Raw genomic sequence first — 25,827 nt, 5'->3', positions numbered from 1 at the left:
ACGTTGTTTTGAATTGCTCTGCTATTCCTTGTATCCTTGTCTTGCTTCCCAAGACTGCTCACCCATCCTCTGGTTGTCACACGTCCCCACGGCCCTATTCCTCAGGCTTCAGACAGCAGAAACACCAGCAGACACGCTACCACCCCATCCCCGAGGCCTTCTCTTTAACAGTCGCCAACATCTCTCTTCTAGAATCTATCAGCAGCAGGACTGCAGCATGGACCTGAACGCGGGAGGGAGCCAGCCCCACCAATCCACGTGGAGCAGCCTCAAGCCTCCATCACGCTGCCTGGTCCTCAAGGGTGTGCCTGGATGATCCCCAAGTGCCCTTTCAGTTCTGAGAATCTGGAATGTCTTCTAGGGAATAGGAGGGGCCAGACGTATTTCCTCTGAAAACACCAGTTAATAAACGTCCTGACTGGAAGGGAGAAATGTGAAATCCAGTCTCTTTGTTCTGCACGAGCAGTCCTTTCTCCCCTACCTCTCCCAGGACCTGTGCTAGCACCTACCTCCCTCTGCACTGCAGCAAATTCAGGAGGCTCCACTTTCCTGTTTAGAGCTTATCAATCCATCAGCACATTTGTATAAGCTATCTGTACACAGTGTTCTTAACGTGCTTTCCAAAAATAACACACGTCTAACAAAAAGAACAAAAAAAAAAACACCCCAAAACCCAGTGTGCGCGCGCGCACACGCACACACACACACACACCACTGCAGAGCTGTAGTGGCCAAGAGAAAAAGAAGCAACAGAGAAGGACAAAAGAAAACAAAGAACAAAACAAGACAGGCCAGAAATGGGCGAGAGAAGGCAGCGTGCCTGTGAGCAGGCACCGGCTCAGGCTGTAAATGTCCGCCTCTGAAAGCAGGACACCACTCCTCTAGTCCCAGCTTCATCAACGACTGATAGGATGAACTAGGATAAATCACTTTGCCTCCCTGTGCCTGTTTCCTCCTCAGTAACATGAAACAGTGCAACTAAGTATCTCTCAGGGAGGCTGGAATCGTGAAAAGATGCTGCAGGCTGGGCCAGACTCTCTGGTCTGCTTGGATATTATTAAGGGGTCCAGGGCAAGTTATTTTCAATTCCCATCTATGAACTGGACAAACAATCCCCACCTCACCGAGTTCCTGTGAGGTGGAAGGAGATAAATGTGAAGGATGCAAGACAGTGTCTGGAACAGTGGGCACTCACATTAGTGTTGGCTAAGGCCCCTTCCTGCCCTAACAGGCTGTGCTGAGCCCCCACTGGACTTCCAAAGGGCACTGTTTCAGCTGGGCTGGAAATACACGCCCTGAGACTAGGCTCAAAACACAATTTAGATGACAGAACAGCCAACAGTGAAACAAATGAACTGCCAAGGTTCTCTCCCATGAAGTTCTAAAAATATTTTTAAGGAACTTAGCGATCACTCCCCCCAAGTTAAATAATCATATATGTGACTATACTAATGTTTGTGCCTAGGGGAGCCTAGGAGGTCTTCTAGCCTGTTGTAGGAAAGGATGAGGGCAGGGAGCTTAAATGTGTGACGCACACACACACACACACACACACACACACACACACAAAACCTCACTGAATACCTGTCATTACCCCCGGTTTATAGATAAGTGGAATCCAAGGGGCCTGGAAATTTTTCCTCCTCCTGCTTTCCTACTGCAAAGGGCTCCCTGCTCTTTTTCTTTTTCAATACAAGGTCAAGCTTAGTTGCCTCTCTTCTGGGAAAACTTACCAATTCAGCCCACAAGCATAGAAGACTTTTCTGTACCTTTACCATCACTGTCTGGACCACAAATGGGACAACCAATCATATCCTTCCCCAGGGTCCCTCACAGTTAGTTACTTAACTGTGGTAATCTTCATTTACTACAGGCAGTAAATTCCTTCAAAGACCACTAATCCTGCCTCTTTCTGTGCCCCAAGCTGCTCAACATTTACTTGTTCAGTAAAGGGGAAAAAAGATAACTCCAAAAGACATAATTTGTGTAAGCAATACAAGATGGCAAAGTAGCAGCAGATATAAAACAGGAGGGTAAAAGGTATAAATCCTGAAGTTTTCACCAGGTAGCAAAACAAATGCTTGGTAGCAGCAGCTATAATTGGTCGGTAGACCCTAGAGATACATCTATGTGTCATCACACGCCTCTGTTTGGTTCCCATCAGAACTGAGTGGAGCAGGCTTCAATACCCACTTGGCAAATAAAGTCTGGGAAGGTGATTTGCTAAATCTGACTTCTTAGGGCTCTGTGTTTGCAGTGACTATACTGCAATTCAGCAAATATTTACTGGCTGTCTTCAGTGCGAGGCGTGGGTGATTACAGAGATGAAGGGGAGCCCAGTTCTTACTCTGAAGGAATCACAATTGACGTGAGCAGTATTGTATGTTTATCAGTATAACACTCTGAAATTGTTACTAGGACCCAATAAAAAGGTTTTATAAAAAAGGAGCTGTGAGAACGTAAACTAGATAGGAACAAAGACTTTGGATTGGGAGTAGAGGGGAGGTGAAGAGAGAGCTTTGAGCTGGACCTTGGAGATCACGCACATATTTAGTGAGCTCTCAGGACAGTTTTGCACGCATAGTGTGCTAATTACAAAGAAAGAAAAGGAAATGGAAGAACAATTCACCAAAAGGATGGCAGAGAGAGAGAGAGAAAAGTGACAGTTTTGTCTGCCAAAACCCACTGAATGCTGTTGTCTGGTAACAAGAAATAAATATCTGTCTGTCTCTCTATATATGTTTACTCAAGGGGATGTTTAACGGCCAGATTTGGGTTTTCAAAGTACTCATGGCTCTGCAGGAAACACCTCCTCCAGGTCAAAAATAGTGAGCCCAAGAGAACTGGCTGATGCAGTTATGTTTACTTTTTATCATCTCTGTGGATTGCTTTCCAAAGGTCTCCAAGTGGGATGGTATAAACAGGTCTGTGTCACTTCCTGGTTCTCAGGCCTTCTGCTACATTCCCAGTCAGTCTGGGAAGGCTGCCTATTTAAAAATAAACTTTAAAACCTCACCAAAAACCCCAATTCCAAACCGCCTTTTCCTCTACTTCATTCAATTTCACTGAAATTAAAAAGGGTTGAGCAAGAAATTAGACAAAAATGACCATAGAGAATGAATTCTCATGTCAAAACAAAAATACATGCTCATTGAGTTCAAGGTCAGGAGAACTGGATTCTGCGCATGTTCTGCCTCTAACTGGAAAACAACCTTGGGCAAGCAAGATGCTTCATCTTTCTGCATAATAGCTACTTCAGCATACTCCTAACCCAAAGCAGTTAGCCAGTCTTTCTGGACCGCTTTCCTTCTAAGACAGCACTAATAACAGGTACCTCATAGGGCTATTGTAAATATTATATGGGGAAATGCATGTAAAGCACTTAGCATAGTGAGTCGTCAAAAATGGTAGGTATTATAGCCATCACCATCTGTTATTATCATCGCCATCGTCTAAAAATGTAAAGGTTGAGCTAGATGACTGCTACTTGAAGAACTTCTCTGGCTCCAAAATCCTATGATTCTTTAAGTCACTTTCTCCTTTTCTTTCTTTCTTTTTTTTTATATATTACAGGGGCTTGATGGAAAGCAAAGGAGATAAACTTGAAAAGCATGACAGTTACAAACACATCGTCTGTGTTCGTTAGAGATACTAGGATGTAATTAGGAAATCCACCAGTGAGTAAAAGGCGGCACAGTACCCTCTCCAGTGGAAAGGTCTTACCATGTTCCTTGAATGAAACTCAAAGCATGTGGCAAGTTCACGCACAACACACTGCGTCTACTCCCACGCACACCAGGGGCAGACAACGCCTCCTGGGCCAGCACAAGCTGACTTCACCCACCTCATCTTTAACTGTCAGCAGCTCCTTCAAGCAGCCCTAAAAGATAGCACAGTGGCCAAAGCACCCATTTCTAATAATAACTAATCCTTCCACAAAGTATTCCTGTTTTAAACAAAAAAGTGCCCTCTCCTTAATATAATTTAAATGTGGCCCCAAATCAAATGCCCTTCCCCAAAGTTAGAGTAATCAGAGGTGTTCAGTTTTACCAAGGCCAAAGTGCTAACCGGTAATTAAATTCAGATGAAATCAAGAAACTTTTCTTTTATTTATTCATTCAGTGCCCATGATGTGCCCAATTCTGCAGAAAATGCCCAAAACTAACAGGACAGGACGAGTGAGAACAATAAAGGATGCTGCCCAGGATTCTGGCCTCAGTGGCTGGGTGAATGGTAGAAGCCACCACAGGAGAAAAAGAACAAAGGTGGACAAGCAGATTTTGCTGAAGAATGTAATGAATTTAGCTCAGGTTATTCTTGGAGATGTTGAATTGTAGGTACTTGAAGGATATCCAGGTAGAAAGGTTAGCAGGCAAATCAGAAATGAGTATGAAACTGCCGAGCACTCTGAGCTTCGGATAGAGCCCTGGAGTTATAAGCCTGTAAGTGATGGTTGAAGCCATGCAGAATAGATGAAGAAGAGAGTTGAGTGAGAGGAGAGTCAAGGACAAAATCCTGAGGAGAATACTAACTTTATAAAGAGGCATATCGGGGAACGAGAGCCCAGGAGTGACATTCCAAAAAGTACAAGGAAACCAGGAGCTTGTGTATCAAAGATGTCAAAGGAGGGACACAGAGACTCAAGAAGGATGTGAGGGGGAGCTGACAGATAGAGCAAAGGTCCAGTAAGATAAAGAACAATTTCATTAGAATGGTAAGGGTAGATTGAATTCAAAGTGAGAAAATGGACACAAGGGGAAAACTAATTGGCTTGGGAAGGGATTTAGAAAAGAAAGGAAAAGAAAGACTGGATGATGGCTGGAGGGAATTTGTATCTTGTAAGTTGTACCTTCTCAGTTGACCCCATGATTTCAGTTAAGGCTTCCTAAACTGTCCGGATAGCGCCGAGACGCCACATGGAGTCCCTCTGGACTGACACTCCCACAGGTTATGGTTGGCCAAAGCTAGGGAGAAGCTGGGGTGATGACTATTACAGAGCTGCTTGCTTCCTCAGTGTTCAATAAAAAAGGTTCTCCACTCTGGCACTCCTCCCCCAAAACTTGTACCTCTAATGTAGACTTCATGAGTAAGAAGAAACAGTCAACCTAGTGGCAGGGCTAGAGAAATGACCTTTCCTGGTGTCTCTCAGGCCTTAAGATTCACCAAAAACATGGTGCCCATTTCTGGCATTTTCCTCCTTTCTACTCAAATGTCACGTGAGTATTTTCTTCTGAGGTTCAGCTTCAGGATTTTAGGATCATGTTCTTTACCTCTATATACTGAAGAGTAATAGCCCCAGTGAGGTATGCACTTAAGCTAAACAGGATACTGTCTTTTGGCTCCGAATGTTCTCCATCTTGTGTAAATTCCAAGAGTTCTCCTAATTTACAACTAAACCATGACTCTTCCTGTCCTCTTCCTCACAAATTACCCAAACTTCCTGCAAGCTGTCAAGGTTGGACTGTGAGGCCTCAAGCAAAGACGAGAAGCCGGAACCTGCCCACCTTTCCTTCCCCTTTGATTAGCCCTAGGCCCCTGCCCCCACCTCTGCCCTCACACAGCCCTCTGATTCTATAGTCCCTCTTCCAAGGCCTACCTGCTCCAGTTCTAACTTTAATCATACTTCCAGTTCTCTCCATGTGGGGCTCTAAATCAGGACCCTAGAAGAAAGAAATCTGATTAATTCACAACAAAGGATAGTCCCTTAATTCTCCAAACAGAGATTCCAAAAGTAATCTCAAATTAGTCAAAGCTCAGGCAGAGGCACCAAATGAAGAACTTCATAAAGTCTAGGTAATGTCCTGGAAGATGTTAAGAGGGACAGAGGAGGTTCAAACTGTACGTGTATGTGCATGTTCATGCCGGGATAACAGCTGGAAATACACCCAACCTCCTTCTAAAAGTGAAGCATTAGAATACAGGTAAAGTTACCTACCATGTACAGCATGATACTGAACCATACTATTCTTTTGGACACAGCAGGTATTCAATAAATGTTAGGTAAATTGACATGACCTGAACCTGGCAGAATTATCAGTAAAATCTGTCACAGTGGAGCCACTTTCACGGGAGGAAAAAGACATCCAAGGTTAAAAATTGGTCTGAGGTGATGGTTTGAGAGACTTCTTTCTCTAGTCATGATGGAATAACAGGGAAATGAGAGAATTGACTATCTTTCCTTAAGCAACTATAAAGCCAGATATAATACATGTAAAGTATGTTTTTCAGACATTCAACAATAAACAGGGCAGTGATCCTAAGAAAAGGGAAAGAAATGCAGTGAGCCCTACTAGTGCCCAGCTAACTCCCTAAACAGTTTCCAGGCCAACAGAGGAGGGAGAAGAAACCTGAAAGACTTTAACAAGCTCGATGAGTTGAAGAGAGAGTTGGGAATTTAGGGAGGCCAAGGTGGCTAGAATTTGCAGGGCAAAGTAATTGAAAGGAAAAAGCTGCAAAGAGAAAAAGCGCCAGATTTGCAGAGGGATCCTCTTGAGTCTTTAGTTGAGTACTGATATGTGCATGTGTGAGAAAACTAGCAAGGTGGGGAAATAATCAATAGAAAGAAGTAGGTAGCATAACCCCCAGGGCTCACAGAGAGTCAGAAACAGTTTACGTTCCCACCGGCCAAAGTGGAAGAAATCTCCTTATGGGGCACTGATGGAATCTTCCAAAGGGTTTACCCTCAGTAGTGGAACCAACCTAGCCTTAGATTAAAGGCTGTTGTGAATCTAATCTAATAAAACTGAAACGCAAGCTTTGAAAGTATCAAACCATTTCCAAGAAACTGAATTGCTTCTAAGAACAAAGTCCAAAAGTAATGAAAGGAATACAAAAGTTCCAGCACCAGCAACATAAAACTCACCGTCTAGCTTCAAATAAAAAATTAATAGGCATGTAAATAGGCAGAAAAATATGACCATAATAATTAGGTAAATAAACAATAGAAACAAACCTAAAAATGACACAAATGATAAAGTTAGTGGACATGGATATTAAAATCTATTACAATATATTCCATGTGTTCAAGAAAGAAGAAAGCATGAGTACGATGAGGAAAGAAATGGAAGACACGAAGAAGACCCAAACTGAACTTCTAGAGGGCAAGACACAAATATCTGAAATGAAAACTATATGGGATGGGATTAACAGATTAGACACTACTGCAGAAAAAGTTAATGAACTTGAAAACACAGCAATAGAAAATATCCAAAATGACATACATGGAACATCATCAGTCAGCAGTGGTACAATATCAAGCAACATGTCATATGTATAGTGGGCAAGCGCGGTGGGGGTGGGGGGTGGGGGCGGGGAACGTGAATAGGCACAAAACATATTTTAAGAAATAATGGCTGAAAATTTTCCAACTTTGATGAAAACTATAAATGCACAGATCCAAGAAGCTCATCAAACCCCAAGAAAAAGAAGCACAAAAAGAAAACAAGGCACATCATAATCAAAATGCTGAAAATTAGTAATAAAGAGATAATCTTAAAATCAGCCATGGAGGGTTAGGGGGAAGAGAGACACACTGTATTTGGAAGAACAAAATAATTATAGCAGGTTTATTGTCAGAAACAATGCAGGAGGCAATAGAGCATGTTTAAAGTATTGAAAACAATTCAGTTTGGCGAAGTCGACAGGAACTATGAAGCTCCCATCACTCATCCCTTGTTGTGCCCTGAGTACGATTCTTCAGGGAAGCCTGTGCTGAGCACAAGACGGGGTCTCAGTGCCCTTAAATACAGTTTTAAGTACAACAGTCTACAAAGAGTGAAAAGGGTATAAAGACACTTTCTGAGGCTCACAAGAGGGGCATTTACCCATGTTCTATACTTATGTAGTCAAAACATTACAAACTGTAGCTCTTACATCGTCTTATGGCAACACTGCTTAACACACTAGGAAAGAGACAAGAAAGGTCTACTGCAGGATTCATCCCAAAGCAGAAGAAAATCAAGTTAGAAATAAGAAGTGAATCTCCTTAAGGAATGAGTTAGCGGTACCAGCATCAGGCATGAGTAGGCCGCCTTCCCTCCCACTGTACGTTTCTATTGGTTCATAGGCGTCTGACTGACCTTTACAGATTCAGATAAAATGTTTCCAAATGGAAATATGCTCCTTGAGAAAAGTGGGTAAGAATAACTCAAGATGTGAATGAGAGGTACTCAGTTCTTAGCTATAGCATCCAGCCCCGGGCAGCAAAATCTCCTTAAGTACCCTGGGCTACACCCCATTCTTCAGAGTCCAGCTTGGTGCTCCACATCCTGGGGGGGTCATTAAGACAGCAATTTGTCTGTTCCATGCATTGGTTACTCTGGTCACCCCACTACATCACAAACTAAACTATATGGTACCAGGAAAACTGGGGCTCCATCCGTTATACACTTTTCTTTGTAACCCTGAGACCAACACACACTCAAAATTTAACTCCAGTGTAAGTGCCTAAGAGGGACCCTTCTCCCCAAATTACTTATTGCCTAACTAGTGGTTCTCAAATGGGGGCAATTTTATACCCCTTCCAAGATACCTGGCAACATCCGGGGGCATTTTTTATTGTTATAACTTGTGGGGAGGGTGCTCCTGACATTGGGTGGGTAGAAGCCGGGGATGCTGCTAAACATCCCACATACAAGACAAGCCCCCACAACAAAGGATTATTTGGCCCCAGACTTCCACAGTGTTCTGGTGGAGAAGCCTGGCCTCCGTGAATTAACGCTGCACGAAGCAGCAGACGCCCGCAGACCTATGTGATTGGCGCATGCAGTACAGAATCCCTTCCCACCACCAGAAGGCCTCTCATCCTACCTCCTGTCATGAAAACATTTGCATTTTCCCATCACCCCGACCTTGGGTTTACAGTCCCTCAGAGAAGAGAGCAGCTGAGGAGTTCAGACATCTGGCTTTTAATCCCAGCTCTGCCACTAGCTGTTTGATTCTAGACATGTCACAAAACTTTTCTGGGCCCATTTCCTCTTCAGTAAAATAAAATGGTCAGAAAAGATGACTTAAGAATTCTTCTGGCTCTAAAATTCTGTTTGAAATGCTGGGTTTGGCCTTATCTATTTACAATGAGTCAAAGAGAAAGGGGGAAGGATCCAGTTTCTGTGCACATCCACCCTCTGAAGGGCAGAAGTTCTTATATTGGGCCAACAAAATGGGGCCAAGGAAAGCTCCAGAAAAGCCAGCAGTTCAGGCATGAGGGACCCAGGAAAGGGTTCTGTAAATACTGGCTTTTCAGCCTAGGCCCTCAGATTTAAAATATGAAAGTCCTTACTTCCGAAGTTCCCACTGCCTTCCCGCAGGCCCACCTTTGTGACTGGTATGAAGAGGAGGACGAGGTGAGCTAGGGCCTTGTTATTCAACATACGGGCTATGAACAGCAGCACTGGCGGCAGCTGGGAGCTTCTTAGAAATGCTGCCTCTTACCCATATCCCTGATCTACTGAATCAGAATCTGCATTTTAGTACAGTTGCCCAGGTGATTCACCCGCTTGTTGAAGTCTGAGAAGTTTGGTTTAGGGCATGCTGCCCTTCTATTTCCTGCTTTGTCACTGCTTCGCTTGGTAAAGATGACTTTTAAGACTCTGTTCACATTCTCCCCCATCCCACCCTGCAGTTGTTTGTACACACACACACACACACACACACACACACACACACACACCAGTTAAGAGCCTCCAAAGCCAGAGTCACCAAGAGTGATGGGGTAGGTTCCTCTCTCCTCACCTCCTTCCATGTCCACACAAGGCCGGAAAGAGGTGAGGCTTGAAGCACAAGCAAAATTAAGAGTTTTTCCAGTGACTGATTTGGCCCGCCCTGTGGTTCAGAGGTTCCCCAGAAGGAGGGTGGAAAAAGGGGTGGTGAACCCGAAGGTACCAACTCTGATGGGAAGAGACGCATCATTTGCATCTGAACAGAGACCAACAGGAGGCCAAAGTTACATTTCTAAAGATTTTTGCTGCTGCTGCTGCCGCCGCCGCCGCCTTATGTTATATAAAGATTCCTGGGGGCAAGGGCTAAAGGGCAAAGCGCACGCAGAGCAAACAAAACATGCAGCCAGGGTCCCCCAGCGCAGTGGGGGGGGCAGCAGCTGGAACAAAAGCAAGACCTCAATGAAGAGCCGCGTAACAGAGCCCTGTACAGAGGACAGAATGTGGGGAGAAGGGGGGCTGGGCCCCACCCGAGTAGTCAGAGCAGTGAAGGAGATGAGGCTGCTGAGCACCCCTCACCCCACCCGCGGTGGAAAGCAGCAGATGGCCCAGCCACGGGCAGCTGGCAGGGACAGCAATTTGTGTGCCTGTCTGCTCCTCCACCAGGGCTGGCAATGGGGAGGAGCAGGGCAAAGTCCGGGGCCCATCTCAGGTGGGAGCAACACCTTGAAAGAGGACGTAGGGCAAGGTGACATCACCACCAAATGCTCTGCCACCATGAGAAGACCCTCCAAATCAACTCTCAGCATTACGCAAGGTTCCCCAGCACCTCCGCGCAGCTCACCAGAAAGGTGGGGTTGGGGGAGGCCCCGTGCAGCTTGCAGAGGGCTGAGGCGTGCTGGCGCAGGAGGGCCATTTCAGCATCCACACTCACTGCACACACCGCATTCCGGGCCACAGCAGCCACGTGGGAATGTGGTGCTCACAGCAGGCGGTCTCTGCCCTCTGGGAGCTCACCACCGGGTCCAGAAGAATAAGGCGACAGTCATTCAGGGCTGAGCGCAAAGCAGAGGGCAATGCGGAAGACAGAGGAGGGCACTCCGACCCGAGTGGGCAAGCAGCAGTCTAATTGGACACGGCCTTCAGGAAGGTGTTAGCAGACAGCGCAAGAGGTGGGAAAAGGGAGCGGGAAGAGCACAGGCAGACGCCTGGAGGCAAAAGAAAACCGGGAAATGCAGGTTGTTCTGTTCCAGCCTGTGCTTTAGCTCAACAGCAGCGTCCTCAGGCGTCTGTCCTGGGATCCTGACATGTTACTGCCTCAAGGAACTTGGGATCATCCTGTAAAGTCCAATCTTTCCATTTTAAGGGGGAAACTGAAGCGTAGAAACGGACCATGACCTGCCCAGGGACACACGGTTAGTGGCTAAACAAGAACTCAGTTCTAATTCTCACTAAGCCAAGTTCAGTTGAATATCTCCCGGTCAGACTGTGAGCCCTGGGCCCCCTCAGACAGCGCAGCCCCGCACTGTTCTCACCGCTCTCTCCTCTAAGCACCCAGGGAGCGGCTCCCGTCCAGGCCCCGCCAGGTGACACCGTCCAGCAGCATCGTCCCCAGGAACTCCCGCGTGGCAGGAGCAGTCCATGAAAAGGCAAGACTGGCTACCTGCCTCTTCTGGAAAGGAGTCAGAAGGCACAAACAGCAATACTCAAGGTAGGTTGCAGCTTGGGGCGGGGGGTGGGTATTTATGTGTGTGCTTTAGCAAAAATGGGTTCCCCTTGGGAATGAAGAGGGTTGTTCTGAGAGCTGAAGGGAACTATCAGCCAACATGGTAAAAGGAGATGAGCCTGAGATCGTCCAAACCAGGCGGGTGTAATTAAGACTCCCCCACACTCTTCCCCAGGAAGCCCACCCCTCCCTATGGCTGGTCACACTAAGCCAGCTGGGAGAAGTAGTCATTTCAGGGAAGCTGAAAGCCTCCCTGTTGGCTCAGCTGTGGGGGGTGGGCCACCAGCAAGGGGGCAAACCACTGGAGCATCAGGGTACAGCTGCCCTTCCTGTCACCTCAATATCTGCCTTCAATAGCCCTCGCCTCCAGCCTGCTGCCCACTCTGAATCAGAGCGTGTGCAGAGTGGAAGACAGTGCTCGTTAGCTTTGCGAGTGTAACCCTTTAGAGAATCTGAACAGAAGGCACAGTCACTCAACTCCAAAGCAGAATGCCTCCTCTTCTCAGAAAACAAAAATGTATGGTTAAAACTGTGCAGAAAGAGGCTAAGGGGCTTTCGGGTAAAGCCCATTTACTAACCTCATTTGGATGCCTGGCGAACCCAAGCTCCAAGGCCTTGAAGCACTGGTAGGATGCAAACATCCTAATGATCAGAAATGTTTTCTGTTCCAAATGCTCTCAGATGCTCTGACCCTACCCTCAAATGCAATCACCATAGGCTGGTCCTGGCTTTCAGGGCCAACACCAGCCCAGGGAGACCCAGGACAAGAAAGACGCCCACCAGAAAAACTGACTTACTCGGGCTGAAAAGCAATGTTCGGTCCAGTACAACAAAGGGGCCATAACGGGCATCCTGTGTCCTAAACTCTTTCACATCTGTCACAAAGAACGTGTGTGTGTGTGTGTGTGTGTGTGTGTGTGTGTGTGTAGAGGGAGAGCTGCACTGGGGGGGGAGGGGAGTGTTACTGTAGCCAGACTTCCTTCTCTCCCATCCAAACAACCCTTTAAAACTCGCCTCCTGAAAGGAAAATGCAGTTCTGATTTCCAAACCTCACTGTTTGAGAGAACTTCTTGTTTTCTCTCTGCTTTTTAAGACAGATGAATGCTCTCCTAGGGGAAAAGCAGCTGTAAATACAGGACAGGGTAAAAAAAGAATCCTGTTGTGAGTTCCAGAGGAACCATTATATGTAATACTATAGTAAAAAGCCTTCTCAAGAGAAGCAACAACACCCCATTCCAAATGGAAAACATACAACTTCATTCAAAGTACTTCTCTAAAGTATAACCTTTGAGCAGATGATTTCTCTATACTCCATGGCTGTTTTCCGCTACTTAACAGTAATACCTTCATACGTATAGTGAGTTTCTTCCTAGGAGACTTAGAAAGAACTAGTTCACAACTCAATTAGAGTACCTGCCACTGAGTGTCTGTTATTACTGTGAGTGAAAAGTGGGCTATGCAATAAACCTGACAAGCTCGGGGGGCACATGGCAGCCCTGACAAACTCAGAGGCTGAAAGAAACCACAACACAGGACGGTCTGATCACAAAGTCCTAACTGGACAGGTCATGGCGGACAGTCCCATCGCAGGCTTATAGCTTCCTTAGCAAAGGTCAATCTTTACCTTAAGTGAGCTCCGTCCATTGTTGTTGTTGTTTTTTTAATTTGACTGTTATTTTTTTAATTGGGGAATATTGGGAACAGCATGCTTCTCCAGGGCCCCTATGCTCGAAGTCATTGTCCTTCAATCTAGTTGTGGAGGGCGCAGCTCAGCTCCAAGTCCAGTCGCCGTTTTCAATCTTTAGTTGCGGGTGACACTGCCCACCATCCCATGCGGGAATTGAACCAGCAATCTTGTTGCTGAGAGCTCGCGCTCTAACCAACTGAGCCACTCGGCTGTCCATCTGTCCATTGTTCTTATGCATCTAGGATAACGTACCTTTGAAATATTAGAAAAATTTTCTTTTCTAGATCCCTCATTGGAACAAGCCCCCAGCACGAGAGCCCAAGACCCCCAGAGCAGGAGACCGCAGAACCCCTCATTGTCATCTTGTTCCCCGCATACCATCTCTATGTGCTGTAAATGTTAAAATTATTAACTAGCCTGTACTCACCAATGTAAAAGTGTTTCTCCATTTTGCCTTTTATCCAATTCTAGAGATTTCTCCGCTTTGCTTTCTCTCTCCTCCTTAATCCATCACCAATGGGTGTCATGGACCCCGCCTTACGTCTCCTCCTTTGATTCTAATGTATAAAATAAGCTGTAAAACTGTCATTCTCTGGAGCATTTTCTCAATCTGTTGAGATTTTGCTTGCCGGAATATGTCACCAGTTTGACTCAAATGAACTTATAAAAATCCTCCACAGGTTTGGACTTTTCTTCCATCGACATTATCATCATCATTATTAAAGGGCTAAAATAAACTTCATTGCCAAACTGCTGCAGACATTTAAACACAGCTAAGCCATCATGTTTTTAGGTAGACTGAGGCCACAATATTTAGTAATGGAGAATAGAATGGGAAGAGGGTATAAATCTGAGTGAGATAGACAGCCTGGCTTCTGCACTTAATACTTTACAAAAGGAATAACATTTTTCAAAGGCTCAGGATTCTAGGAAATCACCCACTGGCTTATTATACCCCTCCATCACAACAGTCATGAGGCTGCCTCCCCAATACCTAGTATTTGCCAAAAATAAAAGATCTAAAGAGGTATTTCAGAGAAAGTTTATGAGAAGAAAATTCAAGCTGGTTTTATTTCATACAAGCTACAATAAATGGCTTTGCCTTTGCAACCACAGTTCCTACCTAGAATTCCAGTAAGTTTTGATGTGCCCCATAGATTTAAACTGGATTACAAGGAATTTAGCTGGCTGAAATTGGCCCCAGCCCATAGTTGTTACTAACCTGTTTCACAGTTCTAGGTGAGTCTAAGAAATAAAAGGGAGATGGGGGGAAAAGTCAGCATAACGCTTAAAAATCTGCCCAAGTCAAAAGAGGAAGACACAGCTTTTAATTTCATGGGAGAATCTATTATTCAAATGAAAAATGCAACATAAGTCTGTAAGTCCCATCATTGACAAAGGAAACAAAGAAAGTGTTTGTATTTGCAGAATACATTCAAATCTCCAAACTTCCAAGATGAAATCAATACAAATGTCATGAATACAAATAAATCAAATCCTCAGTTCAACAGGTCTGCCACTTAATTGTTCCCTTAAACGATAAGCTTCCCCACATCAGGGACCTTTCACATCCTCCTTTTGGGAGGATTTACCACACAGGCATCTGGCCTCACCACAATTCCTCAAGAACCCTGGTCAACTTCTAGGAGGAACACATTTTCCCACCGAGGTTTCATGAGAATCTCAGAATGAATTTTTGGAGATAAGCCTGACCCTTCCTGTCCATTCCATTTTCTCTCAGGTCTTGGTTTGCAGAGTCCTAAAACTCCTGGATGGTCTTCTGACCTCCAACCCCTGCTCTGCTCCAGGCCATCCAAAATCCTGCTAGGAACCACACTCCCAAAGGACTGTCAAATCACCCTTCATCTCCACGGGTTCTACCCCTTGCATCTACCTCTGTCAACCCCACATATCACCCTTTCCTGACCGTCCTCTGTAGATAGCTTGCAAAATGCACAGAAGGCACAGGCCCCAGCCCACCAGGAACTTGAATGCAGTTGGGGGGGCTGCATACCCAGACAGCAAACAAGGCGTGCAATAAGGCAAGATTATCTATTTCAGTATCCCAGGTAGGTCCAGTAAAATGCTAAATCATGAGGTGTAATTAGAAAACAAGGAAGAACAAGCAGCCACTTGTGAGTTATGACAAAAAAAAAAAAAAGGAAGAAGACAGGGATCTGAACCAAGACAAAAGGGTCTTAAAAAAGGAAGAAAGGGAGATCTGACCTGATAGCTTTGAGGGCTGAATAAGTACGGAGAAGGAAGGAGGGAATTTCTGGGGCTGGAGGCTGAAGTAAGCATGATAAATTGGGGGCTTCGGGGGTTGGGAAGCGGATGGGGACAGGGGGAGGCGGGGAAGGCCAAGAATAAGGGAAGAACAGAAAATAAATTCCATTTGAGATCCTTCAGGACAATTTCTATAGTTTTCCTAGTACCTATCACATAGCAGTGCTGGTGATTCCACAAAGTACTAAGCATTCAACTGAATACTTACAGTAAGGCCCATTTGTGCAGCCACGAAAATAGGCAGAACAATCCAGCCTTGGATCAGTCAGCAGTGGGGAGCCAAGGGAAGTTCCTGAGCAGGAATCTTAACCTAATCCAATTCAACATGCGTTTTACTGAAGGCCTCCTATGTAAGAGGCACCAAAATTCAGGTCCTTGCCCTCAAGAAGCCTGCCACCAAGGGAAGGGCTGGTAATGCTCCCTCCCACACACACAGCGCTTCCTTCTCTTACGTAGTCTCACTTGAGACAAGAATGCTGTTCACGGGAGAGGAACATGGCAACAGAGACTAAAGCAGCCTGGGAGGCCAAACAGGATGATGAGGTCTGGCCAGGGTGCTGGTGACAGAAACCTACAGAAGAAAGAACTGGCAGGGGCTGGTTAACGACTGGAAAGGAGGGACTCAGAAGGGAGTGATGATGACACAGAAGTCAGAGAGCAGGTAAGACTCAGGTTTCAGGTCCCAGATGGAGACTTTATCTTCAGGCCATGCTTCGGTTCCCTGACCACTAAATGCTAAGGTAGGTCAGCTTGGCCACTCTGCCTGTTTCTGGGAATGGGGGTTACATATTCCATCTGCCAAAGGTTTTTTGTGCTAGTTGTGATTTCCTGTAATTCCCGTTTGCAACGGGGTGAAGGGAATCAATACGGAAGAGGTGAGGATTCCGCTGTCCATCACCACAGTGATAAACACATCTCAATAGTCCTGCACTGAAGTTTTACTGGCAGGTCTCATCCTGGGAAGAAGAGAAAAGGGGGAGGAAATGTGACATCTAAAAAGACCCTACCCAATGAGTTTTCCTCCTGGGCAGAGCCCTCCCAGGTGCATTTAGTGAGAAAGAAGGGATGAGATGGGACACTATCAACCCTGAGAGCCTGTACCAGTTCCTATAGCGAAAAGAGGCCCAAGATTCCTTATGATCTGCCTACATGAAAAATGAGCACAAAACCAGGAGAGCAGAATCTACGTGAACCAGGCCAAACACGCTGGAGTATGCAGCAGGACTGGAAACAAGCAGTGGGCCTTCCATACTACCTGCTCTGAAGGGGAGGGGACGCTTGGGGACACGGTGTTGCTGAGTGCTTATCCCCAAGGAGCGCTGCCCAATGTAAGGCCATGAGCCACAGGAGGGTGAGCGTGGCATCCAGAAATGCGGCTGTTGCTTCTAACACCCTGTGGGCCACTCTGCCATCCCTGACCATCCTAGACAAAGGTAGCAAAATAACAGGTGAACAGTGGTGATCTCTAGAAGGGAAATCACATGTCTGCAAGTAACCTCTACTTCCTAATCTTTCTTTAAGAAACAAGCACAGCTTGTGATTGCTTAAATTAAAAAAAAAACCAGTAAGTTAATGGGGGAAACGAATTTGAGATGTGTACCTTTACAAAGGAAAAGTGCAATGAGCCCTCTTTCCTAACCATTAAACAAAAATAACAGGGGGAAAAAGTGCAGATTGAATGAAGAACAAACAGTTGGTTAAAACAACATGGTGGATTCTCTGACATTTTCTAAACAAGTACTTCTCTCCCACCTGTGGCAGCTTCTGACTGCCTGAGAACAGTTATGCTATACCCTTCACACAGGGTCCTCAGAGAACTAAAACTAGAATGTGACCCGAGATTACCTGTTATCACAAAGCATTTTCCCAGTGCTCTATTAAGGCTTCCTGTGGATGGCTAAAGGTCTTTTTTATAAGCCTGTGGTCTGGCTGTGTCAATGGGAATGGGATGTTTTGTCGTTCTGCAGGGCTCGATTCTGTAACTGGGGTGGTCACACTCTCAGTAACATGAAACCTCAGGATAATAGTAATAGTATCATTAACTGGCCCTTCACTGCTTAATCATTGTGCGTGGATTTAAGCATCTTCCATCTAATATCTGATTTAATCCAAACAACAACCTTTAATCCTCACAACAGCCTTAAAATCTTCATTTTTAGGCAAAGCAGAGAAGTTAAATAACTTGCCCAAGGTCACACAGATAACAATTCATGCAACCAAGATTACAACTTTAAGCAGCCTGGCCTGAAGGCACGCAATCTTGGTAGAGGTTCAAATTTATTCCATGTTAAATAATGTAATTGATTTTATATTAAAATTATCCTGGATAAGTGTATTATGGGACAGGAGGCAAAATTCCCATTTATTATAAAAAGAAAACAGGAAGCTTTGAAGATTGTTCACACTGCTGCTTGCCGCTCTCTGATGGGCTTGGACTTGGCTTTCTAGCTCTACTTCGGAACCAGTGCAGAGGGAAATGTGTTTACTATTCGGATGCCAGGACCCACCCACAAGGCAAGTGATTCCCAAGGCACTGGGTGGGTCAGGTAATTCTAAAGCACACTTTGAGAAACACTGCTTTGGGGTATTCCGAAGAAACTTCTGAAGCCACTGCAAGATTTGGGAACTAGGTCATTAGATGGTGATGGCTAAGCCTCTGAACTGCTCATGAGACAGATAATCACTTCCAGTAACAGGCACCACAAGCTAATAATGCTGTTGACAGAATGGAGTGGAGTGAAACAGGAATTCAGAGACATTTACTCCCAGAGCTCTCATGCATCGGATGAAGAGACTGCCTTCTCCATGACCTGCATGAATGTTTGCCGCCAATCTTCCACATCAGAAATATTACCTGGCTAGAAGCTGCCTCAAAAAATGAACCTGATTTCTCTGGAAAATGACTGCCAAAGATGGATATATTGCATATTAATAATCGAATGCAGATATCCTTAATAGAAACTTCAAGAGCAATAGGCTGAGAGGGGAAGTTATGTTTTCTTTCATGTGTGTTCTTTAAAAGTCCCAGCACAAAGCACATTGCCTGGATCTTTGCACTGGTTTGTAAATTGAAGAAAGCTGCATTCGCTGTAAAGTTCTGCCTGTTTCAGTCTGTCAGTAAATATCCAACAACATACGTGAGCTCACCAATCTGTCCTTCCTCCTTGTCTTCAGTTGTCTTGTATTTCAACTGCATTAGTGTCCAAGAAACATGGCTTCAGGTTCGGAACTGCTTGCAATAACTGAATTAAGTTATGCAGAAATTCTAACACTTTCGTGAGCACCGGCCTGACCTTTCCCTGCTCCTTTTGGTCTCTCAGGGTAAGTCCTGGCTGCTGCCACCCTTGAGGTGGGACTCCTTCAGGGTCTTTACATGGGCCACATGGTGTGGCCAAGGGTTCAGACTGCCTGGCTCTGCTCCTTACCAGCTGTGCATCCTCGAAAGGTGTTTTCAATCCTCTTCTGGCATCAGTTTTCACAACTGTAAAATGGGTATAATGTAAGCAATCTACTTCAAAGTTGCTGTGAAGATTAAACAAGATAATACATATAAAGCACTCAGAACAGTGCCCGGCACATAAAAAGCACTTAATACATGTAAAAAATAGCACTTTTATTATGAGTCTGCCTTGTAATATTAAGAAAGTTTTGCGTAAATCTAGAGCTTTATACTTTTCGAAGCAGTTTCAATTCATTATTACAAAATCAGTCCTCACAATAACCATTTAAGTTAGACAACACTGGAAGTTTATGAACACTTCCTGCTATACGAAAAAGGAACTAGCCTGACCGTTGGACCTGTTTACTCATCATTCCCTCATTAGGTCAGAGACCTGTCTCAATCATCTTTGTATACCATCCTCCCACACACACTAGCACGTATCAATAACTCAATGTTGAATTGGACTGAATGTAGGGTTGGCCATACTGTAAATAGCAACCCCAGACTTGTGGCAAGGAACTGGGAACAAGTCAGAAGCATCCTTCTCGGGAATTCCTGGCTACCTTAAACACAGAGACTAGAGGGCTCCCTTTCCCACTCCTGACTCCATCTCATCCCTGAGAGGAAAAGGAGCATCTGCAGGAGGGGGGGCAGCTAGGGGTCACTTAGTGGTACTAGTCTTTGCACAATCTCTGAGGCAGCAGGGAGTCACAATAATGTAACAGGGCATTACTTAGCCTCTCCCACTGGGCCAAATGGGGATCTATAAATGCAGTGTTTCAAAGGCAGATAATGCTGCCTTCGCTAACTGAAATGGGAGCTGCCTTTCAGTAGAGTATGGGCCAGTCTATAAATACCAGGGATTAAAAGGCTTCCTGCAGGGCCCAACTGCCACCTGCCTAAATACAGCGGCTATCTGGTCCTCCAGGCCCAAAAACAAACCCCACACAGCTTCCTTCAGGGAAGAGCTGCCATTATACCAATGGTACACACCCTTCCAAGTTATACCCCAACTTGTTTTTCCTTTTCGTCTACTTTGGTTTATTTTTCTCACCAACCTCTCCTTTCCATACCCTCCACCCAGGACCACCCACTCCCAAGCACCCTTCCCCTGAGGCTCCTACCTGGCCTGGTCCTCCTTTCTCCAGGCATTTGTCCTCTGTCTCCCTCACCACCCCATCCTCCACCCCAACTTCCTAATCCATATATTTTATGAAAAAATGAAAAAAACACAGGCTTTGGAATCACTCCAACCTTGGTTCTGGCTCCAGCCCAGTAAATTCTAGTACTTAACTTTTGAAGCTTGGTTTTCTTATCTCTACAGTGAAAATAAGCCCCCTCGGTACAGCACCCAGCACAGGGCCTGGCACAGAGCATGCGCGCAATGCTTCCTGCCTTGCCCCACTCCCCACAGTTCGCTTTTCTTTTCTGGGCCCTGTGACCTTGATATAGCCACTCTGTTTAGGTATCACACCTGCTACATCCAAATATCTTAATCCACAGGAATAACTCGAATGATGAACATTTTCATTACCACGGTATCTGTGCAGCAGCACGTTCTGGGCACATCGTCCCATCAGCGACCTTTAAATTACACTGAAGAGAGGACTGGTCCGCCACTTCTCCACCACAAACGACTCATTTGTGACGAAAGTCACCAGAGAGGATGGGAAGACAGAGTTGAGAGTCACTTCTGGCCAAAAGCAAGGGATAAACCCCAAAAGGAAGATTCCCATAATTCCATATTTACATGTAAAACATTTTTAATTAATTCTGACAGTAAGAACAGCTGCCAGTTTTACTGGAAACACCACCTGGCTCATTTCTGTTAAGGCCCAGGCACGACTCACATAGGCCTGGGACTGCCTACAATATGGTCCCCAAAAGGTGGCCTCCTAGATGACAGCTCCAAGGCAGTGTGCCATCCTCTCTCCCCAGTGCCCTAACACTGCTCCTGCAAGTTCATGATTAGGCCTGAAATAAACCCAGAGCTTGGTTCTTTCATAAGTATCTCCTCTAAAACTTCTAGGCATCACCCTTATAACCAGATTTAATTTAAGCACATCTATCTTCAAAAATCAGATGAATACTACAGAAACATGATAAACAGCCTGAACAACTTGCGTTTTAGAGGGACTTTCGTAAAGCAGAGGGGAGGGTAACTTTTCCACTGAACAGTCTAATTGTGCGATTAGCTAAGTGTAAAGGGTCCTTTCCATGAGCTCTTTAAGGTCATCTGAGAATCTTTCTTTTGCCAAGCCAACAGGAAGCACTTTGATGCCATAAAAAAACCAGGATGGGAAAGAAAGCAGGCTGGGAATCAGAGCAGATTTGTCTAGAGGTGCAGTGACTTGGTTGGTATTAAGGAATGAAAAGTGAGGGCCTTGGGAGCAGGTCCCTCGGACTCTTCAGCTCCTGAGAAGCAATTATAAAACGCGAACCCAATACCTACCGCGAGGATATGGTCCAAAGAAAAATGGACTAAGGTTTGCCAGCCACCACTAAATGTAAATTTGGGAAAAGGTGTATCTAAAAGACACAAAAACAATGTAAAAACTATCAAGTGCAAAAGTCCGTACAAATATGCACACACCTTCATCCCCTCCACTGAGCAAACTTAGACTGGTAAACATTTGACATTGTAGTTCCTGTATTTTTCATCAGCTGGTTAAGTATTTCATGACGCGTGAAGGCAGCAATGCAAATGAGGTAAAGTCTGATAAAGAGAGAACCGAAAGGGCAAGGGTGAGAAGTACACTGTACAAACCCAAGATGAGAAACTGAAAGTGCGATCAGCTCTGGCCCCCACAATGAGTCGGGGGACGAGAATCACTCTCTGGAAACAAGACTGGGCAGAAATCACTCAGGAGTTTTTCCTCTCAAAATGTGAATATACAGAACAGGAGTCGATAGCAAAGCTCAAAATCTATTTCCTACCAAGCCTGGCTTCAACTCAACCATCCAGTCCCACACACAGGCAGGTAGTTACGGAGAGGTGGGAAGTCACAGGCAGGACCAAAGTGGTGTGGAGAGACGCCTCTCCCTAGACACTGAGCCCATCCTCGTGCAGGCCTTTGGGGTGAGAGAGCGAGATGAGCAGACTCAGCGCTGTGAGCCTGTCACGTAGATGCCAGCAGCAGGGCAGGTTCACAGAGAAGGCCAGGCCTGAAAGAGTTGAGAGACCTGACCCTGCGAGGGCAGTGGTAAGGAGTCTAGGAGGATGTGGAAGAAAAGAGAGAGGAAATCAGCCCCTCCCTTTTGTCATTCTGCCCGTCCATGTGCCTTGGAAAGGGGAGAAAGGACCTGCTCCTGAGCTGGCCTCTCCGCCATGCTCAGCCCCTCTCTGCCCAGACTGGGGGAGCCTCTTACCTGCACCGCCCTGGCCAGTGCTGATAACAGTTCATGTTTACTGAGCAATTCTATGCGCCAAACACCAGGCTGATTGCATTACATGTCCCCTCCAAACCCTCCACATGTAAGATACTATGCTTAACCCCCATTTCAGTGGGAAAAGATGGGGCTTAACAAAGAAACTTACCCAAAGCCACACAAACTAGACACAAAATCTAACACTGTAAGAGCAAGGGTTGACTACTAATATCACTTCTTCCCCCAAAAAGCTGCCATTTGAGTATCTTTGGTTGTCAGGTACTGTATCTAGTGTTTTAAATATCCTATTTTATTTGATTTTCATAATAATCTCATGAGGAAATACTTTTAAACATAATTTTAATTAAGTCAGATACATACCAGCAGAAAACTCAAGTGACACAACAAAGTTTAAGAAGTTAGTTTCCTGTTACCCGTCCTTAGCCCAGGATTCCTGGCCCCAGGTAATCATTAATACCTTGGCAGCTGTCCCGCTAGAGACAGGCAGTGTGCCGTTATCATCTCCATTTCACAAATGATGAAGCTGAGGATCAGAGGGGTTACATGTGCTCAAAGTCAGACGCCGGGCAGTGGCTGAGCTGGGAGTGAGAGCAGGGCCCGTCTGATTCAAGGCCTGCGATCCTCCACTGCCTCCCATTCAGTAGCCACTGCCTAAAACAATCGTCCATTTCCATTCACCATAGGAAAGGGGGGAACTATGCCGGGCCCAGAGCCAATCTTACTCCTCCACTTTCCCAACTAAATGGAAAAACCAGCCAGGACTGGCCAAGGACACCCTGTGCCAGTCACATCAGCACTGCTTTATGTTTCCTCACATGGAAGCTGTCCTGGGTGAGGCAGGACCTTCTCCTTTACATCCTCGCTGCCCACACAGGCTCGTCTTTCAGAGGCTCATCTGCCTCTGAAAACAAGGGCAGGATAATGGGGAAGACGAGGTCACGCCTCACCGACAGGAGACCATGGGTCCCTGGGGCAGCAAAAAGAAAGGAAGGACACTCCTTCAGGACCCTCATGAATTCTGAGGCCAAGACAGTACCCCTTTGGAAACAATCTGAGGGGCATCTCGGGGAGGCCCTGGGCTCACCCTTGCTGCCTGGAGTCAGAATACATGTGCAGAAAGACAGAATTAAAATTGCAGCAATGCCTGATACAGATATGTTTGCAGGGCCACTCAAAATCCCCATCACAGAGCCCTTGGAACCCAAGGAACTCTGAACTCCTGCTCTGGCAGAGCCCCAACTGGGCTCTCTAATAACCCAAAACTGCATGGATTTCTAGATACCAGGGTTTTCTCTCGACGGCCTCCCTGCTCCTCCAAAAAATAAAAGCCCCGTGGGCTACATGGGAATGCTTTTTCCTCAGATGAAAGTTGCCTTTTTAAATTAGGTACATTTTCACATTTCTGTCCCATCACTACACAAAAATATACTGACATCGTGACCTTGAGAGAATCTATGTGGAGATGGGGGTGGGGGAACAGGAAAGAGTTGTTACTGCTTTTCCTGAGCAAGTTAAAATTTAGCCAGTCTGCAATCCAGGAGGTTTCCCATTCCCCTGCATGGGATACCAATGTTTGATTCCGCCTGAGCCCAGCTGACTCAGCAGAGTATTTACGTGTACAGTGCCTGCTCAATGTCCACTTGTGATCAAAGGCCTGGCTTTCCCATTTGTAAAATGGGACTAAAACCTTTCTCAGAGCATTACATGATATCTGCTGTGGAAAGCATTTTGCAAAATGAAGAAATCTTTATTGCTACTAATACGGATACCCAGCCTGCAGAGAAAACAGAGGAAAATTAAACCAGCACTTTCCATCCTTAAAGGCTTGACATCTATGAGGGTAAAAGAGACCAACCCGAACACTGGAGAACAATTCAAAAAATTTGTTAGCCTGTGCTGCAAAAAATCCCTGTGGGGAGATGATGATATGGGAAAGCACATTCGATAAATATTTCTTCAATTAATAAATGCGTTCAGATGCATTGCTTGAAAAATATCTACTTTGTGTCTATTCATAGTTTTATCAACACCAAAGGCTCTGAAATCTGTTCATTCTACGGTTGCTTACATATATCCCAAGAAAAGCAGTCAGTATTTATAGAGAGCAGCCCTTCTTTGAAAGATGTGATTTTTCAAAAGCGTACACAGACCCTCAAAGGAGATGACCCATATAATTATATTTTATAATTCCAGAACCACCCCCAAAAGAGCTCAATTCTGGAGAACAAAGAAACAAGCCATCCTATGTTAACCACTTTGTTGCCTGCAACCAGATTCACAGTGGATGCTAAAACAAACAAACAAACACAAAAACAACATTCTGGACAACCGCTAACACCCTCTTTCCTTCACCTCCTCCCATCTCCATGGTTCCTGAACTATCTTCTTTTCCTGGCACCAGCCACAGTGAACTTGGTGAATGTTAACAGCATTTTATCACCTGGTTTATATTTGTTTTCACTCAAACCAGGCCTCCCTCCAAATGTCTTTTTAGAATGTCATTCCTTGTCATCAAGGCTCATGACCTCAAAATCACCCTGCCCTCTCCCTCTTTTTATTTTAATTCTCTATACTTTGTCAATTACTTATCAACCAACAAATTAATCCAGGAGCTGAGTACAAAGGAGTGGACAAGACAGTCACTGACCTCAGGGGACTTCCGATGTCAGCCTGGAACCTGGGCCTACACAGAAATGGCTACCCTTAGAGGTAAAATATATGGGGATGTGCATTTATTGGGAGCTTTATTTTTGCCAGTATTGTATTAGGTCCTTTACTGCCCTCAGTAGGTTATACAGTCACAGATATATGAGAAAAAGGGACCACAAATCAACATTTAGATCTAAAACTGAGGTTCAAGAGAGATGGAAGAAAGATTCCCTAAGGAATTCACACCACTGATCCTGTCTATTTCCCAACTTCTTACTGTTGAATACACACCTGCTTTTCTCTCTTAGCTTAAAAAAAAAAAGGTATTTCAGAGTCAGAAAACGTTCCCACATTAAAAATTGATTGGTTAAGTAAAAGCCAAAAACCAGGAATCCTCACACCAAACCCAATTCCTAGACCTAGCTCACTCTATAGGGAAAGGCAACTTGCTTCCTTGCTTGGGAGGCCAGGACAGACTCTCCAAGGATATTTTTAAAAACCTCCTCCATTCCAGGGGGATTATTGGTTTTAGGCACAGATGTCACTGAAAGTCAGAGCAACTCCTTCAGAGCAGTCAAGCTGAAAGTCGACTTTAAACAACAGATTCCTCTATTACTACTTTCAAATGAAATAATCCATGGTTATTCCCCCAGAATGTTAACTCTATGAGCACAAGTACTGTGTCCATTTTGTTCCTTATTCACAACTGTATTCTACCGTAGCCACAGGTACTCACCAATACTTGCCAAACAAATCACTAGATCTACTTCCTTCCAGTTTCTGCAGCAACCATCTACCCATCTCCCACCAGCCTGAAGTCACATCCCAACCAGATTTATCAGTTCATAAATCATTATGACTTGAAAGTGCACGTAAAGGGAAAGAAACATGGACCAATGCACTCTGATGAAACCCGGAGCCTGTTTTCCTTGCCATACTGCTACGTAACAAGCAAATTCACACAGGACTGAAACAAGGAGATAGATGGCCTTTC

At 45.2% G+C, this 25,827-nt stretch overlaps 1 protein-coding gene and 1 long non-coding RNA gene across 5 annotated transcripts in view; one reads left to right on the top strand and one right to left on the bottom strand.

Annotated features, from left to right (window-relative positions):
• The window catches only part of SUSD6 (sushi domain containing 6), a 91,219-nt gene that overhangs the window by 57,073 nt on the left and 8,319 nt on the right, over positions 1-25,827 (bottom strand). The window lies entirely within an intron of this gene.
• LOC141570536 (uncharacterized) lies at positions 10,360-13,739 on the top strand. 2 transcript variants are annotated; one of them, XR_012494624.2, is made up of 3 exons: positions 10,360-11,068; positions 11,212-11,364; positions 13,351-13,739. It is a non-coding gene; the product is annotated as an uncharacterized LOC141570536 (long non-coding RNA). The 2 variants fall into 2 exon arrangements; XR_012494622.2 differs by having other exon boundaries at positions 11,205-11,364.

The sequence above is a fragment of the Rhinolophus sinicus genome, chromosome 3, assembly GCF_057876585.1.
Source record: "Rhinolophus sinicus isolate RSI-liver-muscle chromosome 3, RSI-T2T, whole genome shotgun sequence".
Classification (NCBI taxonomy): domain Eukaryota; kingdom Metazoa; phylum Chordata; class Mammalia; order Chiroptera; family Rhinolophidae; genus Rhinolophus; species Rhinolophus sinicus.
Note: the sequence above shows the minus strand (reverse complement) of the source record. Positions and strands in the feature narration are given on the sequence as shown.